Here is a 14,387-nt window from a genome sequence, read left to right as displayed (position 1 = left end):
GATAACAATTTATTTGTAAGATGTGTTGGGTATAGTTTTTGGTGACCATTTTGCCATAGTTTAAACCCTAATTCGACTTAATAAACGTAATTATAGTTCATTTTGCTTACTTTATCCTCAATTTTTCCTAAAAATGCGTCAAAAAGGTATTCAAGTCATTCTTTCTTGAATTGTGAATTTTTGACAAAATTTGTAAATCTAACTAGAAAATGACTAGAAAATGGAATTTCTATCGAATCCTAATTTGTTGGGATATGTGAAAGATAGTTGGGAAAATTCCTAACATGGGTTTTTTCCTTAGGAACTACAAATGGAAGAATAATTATTCGTTTCCTATAAATGAGCTCACACATGCCTAGTCAATGCTTGGTCAACAAAATACCTTGTTTTAGCCTAAATATCATCATTGTTTTGATTTTTGAGGGATTTCATTAGATTTTGAGGCACTCCAAAGGTGGAGCTAACCAAATAACTGTCTAAATTAGAATTCTAATCTATGGTTGGAGTTTTTATAACATTTCATTTCCAAAAAATTGTGTATAAATACCCAAATATGTAATGACTTTCATAAGTTGGTAATTTCTATATTTTAGTCTTGAGAATTTTGACTTTAGTTTCAGATCATTAGAGTTGTACTGTAGCTTTGAACATTTTTATTTCATCAATATATGAAGCTTGTTGAGTTTTCTTAACTACTAGTCTCAAAGGTGTGCATGCTAAGGAGTGGAGCCCCCCACAACTTCAATTTGTACACTTATTTTACTTGCTATCCATCATCTATATTTCTGGTATATATTATTTATATTATTTTTGTCATATTTATGCTAGAAAAGTTTCCTTTCCATGTATTTTAATTCATCTTGTATATACTTGCAATTCCATGCTTTAAATGTTCATAAAACTTGCTTCTCATAATCATTTTATTTACTGTTTATACCTGTTTCTCATAATCATTTTATTTACTGTCTATACCTGTTTTATTTGATGTCTATATTTCTTTAATTAGTCACTATTTATGAATAAGATTATCATAGATGAATTGATGTACATGAGTAAAAATTATTGTTGAGTCAAGTATAAGATTAGGAGTGATAATCCCTTCATCTCTCTAAAGTGGAAAAGACCCTAGTGCATTCATAACTCACCAAACTAGTGTTGCTTCAAGGAATCATAGTTCTTGCTTTCTTGAATGTGACAACCCCACCCAAGGTTCTGGTATGAACCACATTGTAAGAAGGATGTAAATATTTTGCAATGTTTGAAATAACAGAAAAAGGGGACTGAGCCTTGGGACACAGCTGGGGATGGAGAATTGCTGCTTGAAAATGTTATGGTTTCTTTGTAAAGAAGAAACTTGAACTTGAGAACAAACATTAAAGGTTGACTGGTGCATGAAGTAAATGGATTGGCTCCTGAAATTAAATGGGTTGAGGAAAAGTACTCAGGCCCATGCTTGCTTGAGAAAATACAATAAGCAAAAGAGGACATAATTTATGAAGTGCTGCAATAACAAGGACACAACAATAAATGAAGGTGCAAGAAAATTGACCAAAAGAGAGAGGAGGCATTCAAAAAAGGAGGACGGGGGGAGCTCCAAAAACAACGTAATTACTCAGAGGGGGAGAAAGTATGGGAGAATAGACAAAGAGGGAGAGAATCAAACTCCTGGAAAGGATTATTCACAGAGGAAGAGGGAACATGGGAGCTCCGAGAGTAGAAGCATTCAAACAGGGGCAGGCGAGGAAAGAAAAAATCCTTCTTTCGTGGGGAGCAAAGATCTTTCTTCCATGGGGAAAGCAGAAGTTGTTCCTTGTTTAGGAAGTAGAACAAGGTGAGGATGGGAAGGGAACCTACAACATAAACTTTCAACAGATAATGATTAAGAGAAGAGAAGAGAAGAGAAGGGGATTGATTCTCTATCCCTAAAGGTTGTGGGTTGAGTTCTAGTCTTTGCAGTCTTGTAACAACTTGGGTTCCCTGGAGGCTGTGGGTTGAGATAGGATTCCCGGAACCCTATAAAAACTTGGTTACCTAGAGGTTGTGAGTTGAGACAAGAGGTCTTTGGAGCCCTGTAACAACTTGGGTCCCTGGAGGCTGTGGGTGGAATGAAATCTGAGGAGTCCTGTAACAGTTTGGGATTCCCTGGAGGCTGTGGGTTGAGCTAGCTACTATGGAGCCCTGTAACAGCTTGGGAAGAGACCATCCTAAAGTCGAGACAAAGACGAGCTCAAATCACAGTTCCTGGTTATTGCCCTGACTGATACAGTGGCTTCTGGATTCCATGGGAGGGGGGGAAACACTGTATGCACATGAGGGGGGTGTTGGGAACCTATGGACTCCCCATGTTGGAAATAAAGAGACAAATAACAGTGTGGATTAACATCGGAGGTCCTTTGGAGTCCCTAGTATAACTTGCAGCTTGACTGTAATCCCAACAACAAGAATTCCCCCCAGACTCTAGAATATGGCTCGGGGGTGACAACTACAAGTAGTAATGGATGCAACTATCTATGGTTGGGTGGAGAGTCATAGTCCCAGACTCACTTTCCCTGCAGGATAAAAGATAAGTATTTGTGAATACTATTGCAATTAATGTATTATGTTGTATTGTCATTTGTAACAGATGTGGATAAACAAGGACCAAAATTGTGATGTTGTGTATATACCTGTGATGCAATTTTGAAGGGATATTTCCCTAATTTGTATGTTGATTATGGCTATGAATATGTGTTATACAACAAATTGACCTCCTCATGAACTCAGAGGGGAAAGACACGATAGCTGAAGCAAAGATCACAATTACATGCCTTGATTCCACACTAACGCTAGTGGTACACTAACAACCTGCTTTATAAAGATTGTTACCAAGCCTAAGGGTGCTTTAGTGACCCTCTTAACTCAAGTTGCTAGTCAGGGGACAACGTTAGTGAAACTTGGTGAAGTTCCAAGGGTCAAAGGAATGAATTGACTCATAAATATCTAAATATCTGTTCCTAAAATTACTCAAGAAAAGCAAGGAAACATCCAAAATCGACCTATTTGGAGGATTTCTAATCTGAAAGAAGGAGGACAATAGGAAAGAGGTGAAAAGCATGGAAAGTTAATTGCTTTTCCCGTAGTGAACGCAAGGAGGAACTTGGCAACCCTAACTCAATTGCTACATAAGCAAAGCAAGGGCTATTGTGAAAGGGGTCAGAGCATTTGAAAGGATAGCATACTTGACTGTCGAGCATTGTCTCAAATCATAAGGAGTGAGCAAGAAGAGAGAGAGAGAGAAGTTGGAGGGGTAAAGGAAGGCTGATACAACAGATGGTTGTACTCACTCATCCAACATTAATATAGAACTACAGTTGTACTGTCTACTCCGTGGGGTTGATACTATCATTCATTCAGTTGTTTGTTCAATACTTGTTAGCATGAGTAGCTTAGTTATACGCAATTAGATGTTCTTTTATGTATTCATGTATTAGTTATCAGAGTTGTATGATGTGATTATGCTTGTCTCTTCTATGTACAGGACTTGATCTAGATCCGGCTCAGGGGTTTTCCACCTAGCTGCATTGTGCTCTCCAGCAAATCTACATGGAGGCTTTAGGTAATCTCCTTCTCCTACTTTGATAGTTAGTTATTGTTTATGAACATGCATGTAACTTTGTGACGGTTGCAGATAATCTTACAGTCTACTGAAGGTCCGGGGAAGACCTTTGAGGGTATATTCATTCTCCATACACCGTGCATTTTATCCTATAGCAGAATTGGCGACTCCATTGGGGACTATACATCTAGTTCTTGGTTTGCCCAGACTCTTCTCGGTTCTCTCCTCCTTCTAAGAGCTCCCTATACTTTTGCAATCCCTTTTTGACCCACCAAAAACCTTGCTGCATCTTGCTTATATACATTCATCTCTGAATCTGATCTTGAAAACCCTCTTTTTGACTAATTTCCCACACTAACGCAGGTTAGCAGGCTACACAGAGCTTTATAAAGCATTGTGCCTGTTCACAGGGAGCATTAGTGGACCCATTAACTCTCTGTAACCACTGTTACAGAGCGTTAGTCTCCCAAAACTTTGATTTCCAGTTGTGTCTGTGAGCCAAAAGGGATGGGAAGCCTTCTCATGGACTGAAAGAAGATCTGTTAGTGCATTTTTTCAGCGAAATAGGTGTCCTAGAAATTTATTTTTAGGAAAAAAGTTTTGTTTTTCTTTCTTAAAAGCATTTTTTCTGAAAGAAAGATCCACATTTTTTATTTCATCCTTCTGTTTAACTGGTTATAAGTTGCTCTATTTTGGTTTCAAGTAGTTGTTAAGAAACATTGGAAAGAAGTCTTTTGGTTATGCATGTGTTAAATGACTAAGATGCATGGAAAGAATATGAATATGTGAAAAATATGAATATGTAGAATACAACTTGTTTTCATCGAATTGAATTTTTTTTTAAAGCATTGTCTTATGCATGACTTATTGAGTCAAGAGTCTCATCACATTTCATACGTCAACTCCCCTACCGAAGACAATAATCAAGTACACATAAAATTTACCTAAAATCAATCAGTAACTCTTTATTGAGCAAACAAACATTAGTGTAGGCTAGGATCTTGGGCTAAGCAGTGTGAGTAAACTGCCCAAGGTCAAAAACCAAACTAGTGTCATTAAAAGAGAGAAAAATTCCTTCTGCACTCATACTACCGGGACCACTCTAGTAAAAGCGAAGCAAAATATGAGACAACATCAGACTGTAAGTGAAGGTAGCCCGCCTTCTCTTACAACTCCTTTGGGTATTTTGTGTATTGGGGATCCCTTCGGGGATTTCGGAGCTGAGTCGGGGACTCAAGTATCCTGCCCACACAGTGTGCTGTCTATGACTATGTCCCCCCCGGTGGTGTCTGTGATCTGAGGTATCTTTAGTGGCCAAACTTTTAGGGACTTACACAAGGTGATTGGGACAGGCTGTCCTGGTACCTAACATGGACGGATCTACTCTGTCTTCAGTTTTTGGGAGGGTTCTTGTCTTCACGAGAGTACTTGGCCCCTCAATCTGAGGTTCGGGTGAAGCTCTAGAGTAACCATAACTGTACATCTGGCCATCCTTCTCTGTTATTCATTGAGATACTAGGTTTCATCTCCAATGATCGGTGCTTATCAGACAGGGTCATTTCCCTCTATTTGCTGATTGATCAATTTAGTGTATTTTTTATATTTTTTAGGTACCTGAGTGCTATCATTTGAGACTTTAATGAATATCACGATAAAATTTATTGATAAAAATTAACGGTCACCGTGGCTACATTTGGCCCTTGTCGTCAATCTAGACGATTGCTAGGAATTCCTCCACTCATTGTGGAAGATCTGCCGAGCTACAGTAAACCAGATTCCCCATCTTCGGGGAATCAGTCTCCCAGATCTCAGTAAGGATTTGTTTGGACAACCGACAATTCAAGTTTGCCGGAGAATTTCTTTACCGAATTATTCCTTCCTCCCTTAAACCCTCCGCTTACGAACCTGTCGACCCAATTTTGGATCTCGTGGTATCTGTACTTCCTGCTTATGTAGTTGGAACATTTCCATCTATCTCGTCGACGAATAACAGGTCGTGGAACTTTGTGGACGCTTTCGGTCCTCCACCACTTCCCCATTCGACAGTCACCACAACACCGTCAATGGCGAATCCTGCTATCTCCTTTGTCCCAGGTACAACCAATCACATGACACCCTCTACGAGTGGAACCCAACCAATGTCGGATCCCACCCCTTTAGTGTCAAACTGCATACCTTCGACAAGTTCCACATACAACGCTCCTTATAATGCTTAATGTGGCACTATGGGCAAAGTTCCCATTTACTAACAATATGGTTGGTTGTGATTGTACAGTTCAAACCCCCAGATTCTTGTATCTCGGGGGGTTCCCAATATGCACATACCGGTAGGGAACATAATAGTTCCCCCTCCATTCTCAAGCATGCATGGTCAGTCGCTAATTGACATGAACATTCCTTACTTCAATCAAGGACAAATGGTTAGTTATGTGTCAGGCGGGAATCCTCAAGGAGGTCCCAACCAATCCATGGGGGCACCCTACTCACAAATTCAAATGAGTCAAGGGGGCACTGCTTATCCTGGGGGCAATTCTATACCCCAGTATCAAAATCCTCATGGAAATCCACTCTACAACACCATACCTCAAGGCAACTGCTACACCACGCAACCCATGTATAATATTGGGAGTCAAATGATGGGAGGAGTGCAAGGCTCCTCAAGTCATATGTCATCGCCATGGTCCGAGTCAGGGGCACCAAACTCTCTGCCTTTCTTGGCAACGTTGGATATACCCGACTTATACAAACTGACAAACGACCCCATCTATCACAACTTACAATGGCCACCGATCCCGCATAAGATACCAATGGACATCCCTAAGTTTGATGGAACACAAGGGGAGGATCCGGGCACCCATATCACCACCTACCATCTTTGGTGTGTTTCAAACTCTATGGTGGATGATAGTGTCCGGTTACATATTTTTCCCCGCACCCTCACTGGCAACGCAGCTAAATGGTATATTGAGTTACCACGCGCGTCAGTAAACACCTTCGACGCTTTAGCGATGGAATTCCTAAAGCACTTCCAGCTACCCATCCGCTATGAGACTGGGACAGAGCTCCTCACTTCATTTCATCAGGATACCGACACCCACATCTCTGATCATATACATGAATGGAGACGTAGGTGAAGGTTAGTGAAAGCTCCCCTCCCAGAATTTCTCTTAATGGACTGGTTCTTTAGGTCCTTACTTCCACAAATCGCTAGAGATGTCACTTTAGGTGGTGTGGTCACAAAAGACCAATCCATACGTCATCCCAACACTTAGATTTGATATATTCACAGTCTGGAACTCTTTACGACATAATCCCCAATGCCCCTAGCAACCCCAACGATTCCACTACTACCAAATTGACTGCTCTTGCCACCACTGAGATAAACTCTGTGCAGTCTACACAAAATCTCAATGCTAAGAAAAAGAAGAATAAGAAAAAGACTGCTCCTTCTAAAGAGTAGTCAATAAAGTAGCAAAACCCAAAACAGAAGGCCGCTGCGCCTCCTGATGAGGGAAAGAATAAACCTGCCATATTTCCTTGCAAAATCTGTGCTGAAGACCACATGACCTATCGCTATCCGCGTCTTCAGGAATGCACATAATGCATTGCTAGAAAGGATACTGGCCAGATCCCCACTGTCCTCAAAAATCCTTTCCCCACTCAGCAACAACAAAACCTTATTGCAAACCAACCGCAACCCTCGCAAGGGGGCAACGATGGTTCGCAACATCCTTCAGCTCGTGAAGGATCTTCTACCTTTTTGAAATTTGAAATGGTAGATCTGCAAACACGAGCCAAATCCTATGGAGCTCTTGTCGCTCATGTAGAGGAACCTTCCTCAAGTCCAAACTCACCGCTGCCCAATGATTTGCATATCGAAAGGCCAGTTGCAGAACTTGTAATTCGACACCCAAAAGGGGCACGTCGACGCACAACGCACAATACATCTGCACGTGCCGCCCAAAACTACAACATTGTAGAAGACTTGGCGCAAGCTCTCTCGGCTATGTTGGCGCTCGAAGTATTACAAACATGCCCAACACAATGGAAAGCTTTGCTTTCGGCTATTGGTGGTATCGACCCACAGGATTCCATGCTTGCAATTTTCAACATGGAAAATTGTAAACCTCCCCTTTCTCACCAGCTTGCATTTCGAGTGCAAATTACTACAAAAGGTAAAAGTATACACAGAATTGTCATTGACGAAGGTGCTTCTACGTGCATCATGTCGGCTTCATGCTAGCTTGCCCTGGGTTCTCCAACCCAATCCCCTCCGTCAAACTCCCTTAAAGCTTTCGACGACCACAATTTCATCCCAAAAGGTTACCTGGCTAGCTACCCCATCACTTTGTCTGGGAAAATGATAACGGTGGATGTAGAAGTCGTAGACAAAAAAACTCGACTATAATCTCTTTCTAGGTCGCAATTGGACATATGCCATGACGACCATAGTATCTACTATCTTTCGCATCATCCTATTCCCATTGGATGGAAAGGTAGTTACGGTAGATCAACTGTCTTTTTGCACCCCTGATTATTCACCATTACCAAGTAGCTCCGTACCCCTAGTAGGTGGTGTACTTGACACTTACGTTAGTCTTGGTACAGGTCTATTGAAGGCTTCTTCCCTCATGGGTTGTTTCCCTCTTCAGTCACCCAAAGTTCCACAATCGGTCAACATGCTTTCATCTATTCCTCTTGAATAGACCGATCCATGGATCCTACCGGCTCCTTCAGACCTTGACACATACGGAGACCAAATGCCGCTGTCACTAGCTGAATTGGCCTACCAATCCATTCAATCTGCATCCGCATCTCCGGTCACGTTGGTTACGGCCAACAGTACCACTTCCCTTCCCATAAATTCTCCTCCTTTCGATCTACTCGATCAAGTCCTACCTAAAGACCAAGCTATTCGAGAAATCGTGAGTTTCAAAGAGTGACCTTGGGAGGATTGGCACCATCGTGTTTCGATATCTAATTCAGACACGATGCCTCTTCAAACCCTGTCACCTAATGCACATGAAATAATTTCCTCACCATATACGACTATCCACACTTTGGACTCGGAAGGAAACATGGGAAATATTTCAAAAACATTGCTCATCAATATTTCTGTCATGACAGGCATCGTGGAAAACATACAGATTGGAGCCAATCACAATCTTGAGGAAATTGTGAGCTTCACCTACCCATTTAGAGACTTCCGCGATGTTTTCCCTTGGTATTATGAGGAAATGCATGGCATAGACCCTTCTATTGTCAAGCATGAGATCAAGGAAGATCGAGCATTATTTTTATGGTATTTTTCTTGCTCATTAATCTGAAAAACCTCGAGTCTCCTTCTTTGGGCTCGTTAAACTTCTGCAACGAAGATAGAGCACTTTTTGGGATATTTTCTCTTTAAAAAATAGAAACATCTTCGAGTGTGTCATCGTTGGGCTCGTTAAACATATATGACGATGGTCTGAGCAACTCTTTTCGCTCTTTTTCTAGCTCATTAAATTGAAAAAGGCCATTAGAGCATTCTTTTTAGGTGCTTTTTTCTCGCTCATTAAACTAAAAAATCCCGAGTTTTGTCTTTAGACTCATTAAACATTTATAAAGATGACCCGAGCATTCTTTTAGGTACTTTTCTCACTCGTTAAACTGAAAAATCCTGAGTTTTTGTCACTGGGCTCGTTAAAAACATACGGCAACAACAAGAGCACTTTCTTTTTTGGGACCATTTCTCGCTCTTAAAATTGAAAAATCCCCTAGTTTTTCCCCTCCTTTGGGCTTGTTAAAATCTATGAAGGAGGAATGAGCAGTTCTTTTACCTCTTTTTCCTCGCTCACTAAACTGAAAAAGATACCCTGAGTTTTCTTCATTTGACTTGTTAAAATTTGATGAAGGTATTGAGTTTGTTGTCGCGTGACTCATTAAAAATTCACGACGAAAAACGAGTTTAGTTTGTTTCCTCGTACTCGTAACAAAATGAGGTCAACATCTATTGAACATAGGTTTCTCTTTATCCAGATTCAATAGATTAACTTACGGAAAAGTAACCTATCAGGGTATACTATTAACCTTTTGTCGCACCCGGTTAACAACTATCACAAAGGGACCACCATGGATTTTCTCTTTACGATCTTTTCAGAATCTCTAAATATGAAAAGACCACCGATTTGTCTAGTCTGGACTCTTTAAATTACACAGACAAGATATAGAGTCACTCTTTTTACAATACTTTTCAGACTCTTAAAACATTAAAAAATCGACGAGTTTGCCTGTCTGGACTCATTAAACTAATCAGATAGGGCAGGGAGTCGCTCTTTTTGCGGTCCTTTTCAAACTCTTTAAAAATGAAAAGATCGATGAGTTTACCCTTTTGGACTCATTAAACTAATCAGATGGGGAAAGTTGATAGTACAACTGCATTAAATATTAGAAAGCGTGGTTTGGCAGCAGTCATTCCCTTGAATATGGCACTCCCTCAGATAAACCTTCCTTGTGATGACCTCTCAATATGAAACCTACCATCTTACGAGTTTACCCTAAATAACCTGATGTGATTGCATCTCTTTATCCTAACACTATGTAGTGTTCATAAGTATAGTGTTGCATGGTTAAAACCATTGTCGTGCCTTCTATTGTTCAAGGGTTAACCTTTTGTTTCCTCCATCAACCCATCAAGCATATCCTTCCATCATGCCCTCTGTTGTTTATACCCAAATGCTCAAAATATTCATCAAAAAACAAAATCATTCTTGTCCCGTTTCATGTCGATTGATGTAGGACACATTATTGCCTACCTTTCGACAGGTTTCTATTTGGTTCCCCTCACTGTAAATGAGGACGAGGATCCTTCCTTGATTCCCATCATTGGCCCTTGTTCTGCAATGAATGTTACGGTCCAGAAATGTGGGGGCGAAGGGTGTTTTTGCTTGAAAGGTTGTTGAAAAAATATAGCAAGAAAGACTCAATTTGACTTTAGCCTTAGTGAAATTGAGTAAATCAAATTTCCACATCAACATGACAACTTGGAGGCAGTTAACTAGGGGGCATGACTCTTGTCACTTAGTTAGCTTAGTAAATTCGAGATAGAGGGCTTGTAGTTCAGTTATGCATATGTGATTGCTAAGTTTTAGTAATCTAGTTTAGTGATTTTCAGTTGTATTCAGTTAACTGGCCTCTAAATATTGTTACAGTCAGTTGAAGGTCAGTTGTGCAGTGGGACAACAATCTAACTCATAGATTTGTTAGTTAGTTAATAATTCAAACTAAAATAGCTAGTGCATGCAGAGAATTCGAGCTCCTCCCCTGAAGTGGAGATGACAAGGCAATGTAATAAGCAATTGTAAACTAATTTCAGTGTATAAGTGTTGCATGCAGTTGGAAGATCAATCCTTGGGAATTAGGCAATCGATTGGAGGAAATTTCTAAAAAATAAGGGCTAATTTCCTTAGGAATTGCATAAGGAAATAGGAGGCTAGGTGAGTTGATATTTGGCGAAGTGTTGGTCAGAGTTGTTCATTGAACATAAGAACAATTATTCTTTTGCAGGTTGAGCTCAGAGATGGAGCTGTTGATCAGTGGTTGTCATTGATGTCAACCCAAGCAGCACCGAGGGCTATCCCGATCTTGCATGGGAATTTTTACTTGACAACTCATATTATTTTGCGTCAAATATCTTCTCAATGGATTCTACTCGTCAAGATGTTTCCGTTGATATATGGTACGCCTCCTAGTTCTTCACGGTTTGAGAGTTATTTGCATTTGAAGTTGGAAATTCCCATTAGTGGGCTAAAACCATAGGGGTTGAGACATGACCTTGTTCCCCAACGGTTGTCAATATATGACAGGGATTCTCACCGTAATCTCACCTCCTATAAGTTGAATTACTTGAAAATCCAAAGATCATTGACTTCACATTCGGGTAGAGGATCATATGCACTAAGCCAATCATTGATTTGATTGTAATTAACATCAAATTTATGAAGAGTTATTAAGGTTATAAGTATTAATAAAAATATTAAGAAGAACATTAAAATGATTCACTTACCTTAGAATAAAAAGATACATATTTTAAAATATTTAACATTCTAAAATATTATGAATTACTCCTCTGACATACATTAAGAAGCCCTCCTTAACACCCAACGATCAAATGATCATGGTTTATTGTCACATAAGGAAGTTATGTCTCCTACAAACAAGGAGCCCTATCCAATGTCTAATTAAGAGCCTTATACTGTATATATTTTGTGAAATTTTGGCATAGAAAAGATTAAGCACTTGAATGATTATCTTGAGAAAGGACATTTGAATTTTTTCGGTTACCCTTGGGCAGCAAACGCATAAATTTCAGAAGGTGAAGGGTTTCATTAGAAACTGGTTTGTGTACATAACTTGAGCTTCAGAAAGAATAGGGACAAGACAACCTTTCTTGTATCTTGTAGTGCAGATCATTGGAGTGAAGGTCACCATTTTGAGGAATAACAAATATTCACAAGAAAAGAACTTCTAGGCATCCTAATACAGACATTTTATGATAAAGGGTTTGGTTCTTTTAAGGTCTGTGCATCATTTGAAAATGGTTTTTTTAGACTGTTCCAGCCTTAAAAGAAGCTAACAGAGGAAATCTTGAGTGGGTTTAAGGCTTGGTAAGTTTGGGAGACTCGTTGAAGCAACTTGTAGACCCTTTCAAAATAGTGACAAGAGCTTAACACCTCAGACACATATCAAGATTGTGACAAGAGAGAAATTCACTAATATTCCATAACATTTCGACATCAAATCACAGTAAAAAACTCAGCACTATTTGTAGTTTTTAATACAAGGAAAAATCATGATATATTGCAGTTACACATAAGCTAAATTGAAGTCTCGAAAGGCACAGTTAAATGATTCATCTAAATGTAGTCTCACCCATTTTAACCTACAGCGGTAGAGAGGTTCCAAGTGATCCAAATTGCATCAACATGTATGTTTCTTGTTGTCATAATGTTGACTGGGTTAGTCTAGGGCTAATGAATAGGTTTGTTAGGTCTTAAATTGTGTTAGGGCCTGTGTTGTGTATTTCTTATTGTTGACTGGGTTAGTCTAGGGCTAATGAATAGGTTTGTTAGGTCTTAAATTGTGTTAGGGCCTGTGTTGTGTATTTCTTATTGTTGACTGGGTTAGTCTAGGGCTAATGTCGAGGTCTTGAGTTGTGTCTAACTAATGTTACATTAAGGACTGTGTTGAAATCTAGGTCTGTGTTAGGAATTTGTTGTAATTTAGATTGTATATAGTCTCAAGGTCATTCGAGTATTTAGAAGTTTTTCCTCAAGTTTTTCAAGCACACTGCACGATTTCAAATAAGGTAACACAACAACATCACAAGGTAAGATAAGATAAGCTTGTTCACTGTTTTCTTTTGTGTTGATGTTTACTGACTTGCAGAAGTATTTATTTGGGTTATTATAATAAGTTTTTGTATGGAAAGGGAGATTCGTTTGAGTTTGTTGCAGGTATAGTTTATTAGGGAAGCATCTTTAAAAGACAAACAACCAAACATTGAAAATAATCAAAAGCAGTCCATCATAAAAAATAACAACATTATTGAAGGAAAAATTACAGTACCTCAGCAGCTGCAAGTGATCCAAGAAGCAGTGTCAGTCAAGTGTCAAGTCTTGTAAAAAGTCAATGTTGTAAATGATCATCATTTCAAATCTGTAAAAGAGTCATTATTGTAAAAAAGTCAAGCTGCCTAGAGTCAAAAAGGCATTGTTGGGAGGTATAGGAGTCTCTGTTGGGATGATGTCATGGTTGGGTTGCAGGTCATAGTGTGATTGGGTGTTTGGTCAAAATCATTGTAAATCATTGTATAGTGGATTGTTTTCCCTGGTACGAGAATCCACACTCTTGTCTCATTTTAGTCATTATAGGGTGGTAGGGAGGTGCTAGGCAGGTGCATGAAGTCGCCTGTAGGTTGGAGCCTGTGAACACTTCAGGGTGGTAGGTTGGTCTAGGATGTTGGGGTATCCATTTAGTTGACTACTAAAGAAACCAGGGCATTGGGGCGTCCTTTCAGTGGGAGTTGGAGAAGAATGATTTTATAGAATTCTAGGAATTTGTAACTTCCATTTCAGTTGGGTATGGAGATTAAATAATTTATTAGAAAAACGTTCGGTGGTTTTTGATCGGGAGGGTGCTTTTCACCTAAAATTTTGTGCCTACTGTGTTCTTTTATTTACTGTTACTACTGCATAAACATTAATAATAATTGAAGATTAACTAATGCTATGAAAAGATTTAAAAGTGCTAATTGCTAAGGAATACTAATTCAACCCCCCCCAAGTATTTTCCAACAATTGCTATCAGAGCTTGGTTCCTTCAATAGCAGTCTAACAATTGGAAGGAGATCATGGAGTATACTAAGAATATATTTCCTTTGTTCAATGGAAATAGCTATGCACTTTGGGGTGGAAGAATGCAGGTTCATTTGCTGGCGCAAGGATAGGAAGTTTGGGAAATCGTTGAAAAAGGCTTCACACCGACCCAGGATGAACAAGGCAAGAAAAATATGGTATATGATGCAAAGTCTAAAGATATTATTATATATTTTTTTGTTGAAGCAAGAGTCAGACCATCTATTTAATTATAACATAAAAACTAGTTACATAAAGTACAACCTACCCAAGGAGAAGTGGGCCACTCAGTTATCGAGCCACACATATCCTTGGGAACCGAGCCAAAGGCCCACAGTCCGGGCCAAGGGCCCACTAACCATTACATCATGACCTCCAAAATTCAAACTGTCACCAAG

Source organism: Pinus tabuliformis, chromosome 8, assembly GCF_031772625.1.
Source record: "Pinus tabuliformis cultivar Carrire ecotype Pingquan chromosome 8, CPIR1, whole genome shotgun sequence".
NCBI lineage: Eukaryota > Viridiplantae > Streptophyta > Pinopsida > Pinales > Pinaceae > Pinus > Pinus tabuliformis.
Note: the sequence above shows the minus strand (reverse complement) of the source record.